This window comes from Pinus tabuliformis, chromosome 8, assembly GCF_031772625.1.
Source record: "Pinus tabuliformis cultivar Carrire ecotype Pingquan chromosome 8, CPIR1, whole genome shotgun sequence".
NCBI classification, from domain to species: Eukaryota; Viridiplantae; Streptophyta; class Pinopsida; order Pinales; family Pinaceae; genus Pinus; species Pinus tabuliformis.
In genome coordinates this window covers 230,054,250-230,058,763 of record NC_142294.1, presented here as the reverse complement: position 1 = coordinate 230,058,763, position 4,514 = coordinate 230,054,250, and positions in this window count along the sequence as shown.

Here is a 4,514-nt window from a genome sequence, read left to right as displayed (position 1 = left end):
TTTTTGTAAAGTAAATTCGGCTGTAAAGATCTACCCATGGTCTGCAGACCATGGGATTGTATAGAAAGAGCTAAGTAAGCTCTAAGTAGCAATAAGAGTCATAAGTTGAAGCATGAAGTCTTGAGCAATAAGGTGAGAAGTCTTAGTGTAGGTAGAGGCTCTGTAGCTGAGTGTGCAGAGGCCTAGGGTAGAAGTCTGCAGCTGGGTGCGTAGACCCCTGCAGCTATGTGCGCAGGGTGGATAGAGTCTGTAATCACTTGGAGATATCAATAAAGAGAAGTATTCTAAAAATTTCGTGTCTTTGTTTCCGGTTAATGCATCTTTTCATATTGTGTATGAATTTCATTTATAATGCTTATGTGATGCACAAATGTATGTAATTACGTTGGATAATTGAACGCAAATAAGGATATCTGTTTACGCGGTGCTAACTGTGATTGTTTAATAAGATAAGTAAGACACTTAAGCTAGTTTGGGAATCTGCACGATACACTGCCCTAGTAGCGCGAAAATACCTGAACCGCAGGTCAGGGCTGCATGAAGGCCGATCATACCCCTTCGCGGAGGTATCGAAGGGCAAAGTAAAGGGCTAGATAGACAGAGCCCTATAACTCTATGACCTGCGCAAAGGCAGGAATAGAAGGAATAAACCGACATCACAACCATCTCAGGGTGCGGAAACTTGGTTCCAACATCCCCCCATACTGCTTTGGGTGAGACTTCGGTCCACACTCTGCGGGCTGATGCTGAAAGGGCTAGTAGTGTAGGGATTTGTTTGGATAACTAATGCAGAACCTAGGTCATGCCCCACCAAGCCAACACATGCCTGTCATTTTATCGTTGTTGTCGTGACATGCATGATAGATGCTATTTAATCAGTATGGTCGTATGCACATGCGTCAGATAGCCATGCATGGTGGTAACTTGTTGTTGTATGCATTGTGGTCATACACATTATGATTATGGTCATTGCATTAAGAACCTGATGTTATTATGTATTGTGCTAATTTGGATTGGCATGTACAGATTGTTATGGTTATGATATTCAAGTATGAGTCGATATACTTGTGATATTGTGTCATACTAATATGGACTGACTTGTGTAGATTTGATAGCCTCCCTTGATATACATTGAGGTATGATTTTGATTACATCGTCTATTTGGTTTACGTAGCATGGTATGTTTATAGTTTGTTTGAATGTTTGATTAATTGCATGGTATGAGTATGTGTTTATAAGATTACATTAAGGAATGATCTTGTTTAAGACAGTTGTACTAACACAATATGCGCTGAGAGAGTTGATATGCAGTTGAGTGCAAAGAAGGTGCTAGTTGTAGTATTATGACTAATGATTGTGAGTCGATTACGACATGGATGTTAGTCTTGGTAAAAGTTGTTTTCAAATTAGTAGACATGATGTACTGATCTTGGAACATGCGACTGGCATGTGTGAACAGTTGCAGGGCAACATGCTTAGTACTAGTATGACAAGGTAATAGTTAATTTGTTTATATAACTAAAAACTAGGTGATGTGATAACACAAAATAAGACTCAATTGCAGCAAGGTAAAAGTTAAAAGAAAGGAATTGGACGAAGATTTCTTTGGTTATGTTTGGAAACCACAATTCCAAATGAATGGGTGGTTTGCATGAATACAAGAAGTCTTCTTAAACTTGATTTCGTCTGACATTATGTGGATATGTGTTATAGTCATGAACACATATTTGGCAGGTATATTAGTTAGTTTCTAGTTATAGTTGGATCCGTCAAGGGAATTGGAGTCCCTTGAGAGATCGCATGGACATGTTCAGTTACAAGGTCGCATGCTTGGTATAGCAAGGTAAGGCAACCGATATATTGTTATGTTTATTTACATGCTAACAATTATGTGTTTATGGCAGTATGATGCAAGGAATTGCATGGCAAAAGAGATTTCCATGAAATCTTAAAGAAGGCTCAGGTTGAGTTTTTCCTTGGAATCATTGGGAATCCATGGGGTTGAGTCATGGTGTTTGTTGCTAGTTTTGTGCTTCTGATGTTTGTGATTTTCTTGCGCTTGATTTGCGGTTGTGTTTATGTTTGGTGCATGGCCATCTACTTTGGTTGTGGTGTCATGTTGTTATTGGTTTTCACGGTTTTTCTTCTTGTTTGCTTTTATTCTTTCCTTTTTGTGCTTTAAGGGTCTTGGGAATCAGTTGGTGAAAGAGGAAAGTTAATGGAGCTCAGGAGGAGTTGAATGAAACCCATAAGGTAATATGAGACTTAGATGAAGCTCAGTGCATGAGTAAAGGGCAACTAAAGGTAAGAATATGACAACCAATTGGACTGGTTGGGTCCATTGGGATGAATGGAAGGTGGCAGGATAGTCATGAGAAAGGTAATAAGAAAGGTAAAGTAAATGGATTTAAGGTGTCAAATGTCTTCGCCATGTTGGGAACTATTATTCTTGATGTTGTGCATGCAGTACATGGATAAAGGGAGTTCTCTTAACCTTGATCTTACGATATCTGGTAGTTATGTTGTGATCATGATTACGCTGATGTCTATATGTCTATATGTATGTGTGTATGCAGTTGTCTGACATGATCGTTAGGAATCGTGATTGTTTTATGATAAAGTTTATATGTATGTATGTTGTATGTCATTGTTTGACAGGGTCCTCAAGGATCATGGTTGTGGAATAATGATTGTTGATGCAGGTGAATGACATGAAGAGGTTCCTGGTTTATGAGGAATCAAGTCGGCAGAGTAGCCCTAACAGATCTATGAAGTCAGTATCATGTGGATATGAATTGATATTGTGTGATTATATTTTGTCTATGCTTATGATATGACAGGTAATGCAGAGGGATACATCCACAAAATGGAAGGAGAGTGATTGGTGGCATGCTGGGACGAGCATGGATAGTGGAAAGACACTAGAGGCAAGGTTGCTTGGTAAGGATGGTGTGGTCTTAGGATGTGCGGTATTGGTGTTGTGTACATATAGCATATGCAATATTGTGTACATATGTTGTTATCTGCCTATTGCATATATGGCGCTGTGTGCATGTTGCATATGTGGTAATGTGTACATATAGTGTTGTATGCATGTTGCATATGCGGTACTATGTACATATAATATTGTGTGCATATTGCATATTCGGTGTTGGGTATAGATGGTGCTATGTACATGTTGTATATGTGATGTTGTCTACATGTGGTGTAGTGTACGTGTTGTACATATGGTGTTGTGTATAGGTGGTGTTGAGTACATGTTGTACATGCGGTGTTGTGTACATGTGGTTCTATGTACATGTGGTGTTGTGTGCGTGTGGAGTTGTGTACATGTTGTACATGTGGTGTTGTGTGCAGGTGGTGTTGTGTACACGTTGTGCGAGTGGTATTGTGTACATGTGGTGCTATGTACATGTTGTGCAGGTGGTGTCGTGTACATGTGATGTTGTGAACACGTTGTGCAGGAGGTGTCGTATACATGTGGTGTTCTGTACACATTGTGTAGGTGGTGTTGTGTACATGTGGGTACTATGTACATGTTATACATGTGGTGTTGTGTGCATGTTGTACATGTTGTGTCATGTACATGTGGTATTGTGTGCATGTCGTACATCTTGTGTTGTGCACATGTGGCACTATGTATGTGCGTTGTGTAATCGTTGTGTCGCGACATGTATATTCATTATGTTATACTTTGTGTATGCATTGTGTGGTATTGTACACTGGGTGTAGGTGTATGTGTTGTCTTGTATGTCGGGTGTAGGTGTATGTACTGTGTGGTGTTGTATGTCATGCGTGGGTGCATGTGTGTGATGTACATTATGTTTATGTGTACATGATTGAAGAGAAGTGAAGGCACTGTGTGCTTGTCGGGTGTGGCAATTGATCCGTGTGTGTACATACAAGAACAAAGGTTGAAGCAAAGGACCGATTGAAGGATAAGTATCAATAATTTACTTTAGTTTAACTATGCATATGATTATGATTTTGATGGTTACATGTGATCTATGATTTTGGTTTATGATGATTGCATGTGATTCATGATTTTGATTTATGATGGTTGAGTTTTGAGCTAACCGGATGTGAGATGTTTATACATGATGATTTGATCAAACAACTAGTTTGACTTGTTGTAACAAGAAGTAAATAGAATTGAAAGTGTACCTTATTGATGGGCCACCAATGAGGTATGATTTGAATTTATTTTAAATTTAATGGCAGTTATGTGCTTGGTACAATAAATAAGGGATATGACTGGTTTGGGTGTTTGAAACTGACTGCAAGAAATTAACAGCAATAACAACAATAGGATTTGGAACAAGCATCAATATGTTGGTAAAGAATTTCAGGAGCAGGGCCATTATGGGACACTAGTACCCAATAGTGTCCATTAATTACCATGCGCATGCTATGACCGGTATGATGGTTTTGAGGCAGGGACATGCCTTGGTTTTTAGACCTTCTGATGCAAGGAAACCTTACCAAGGGATGGTCACCCGAGGGAATGTGTATCA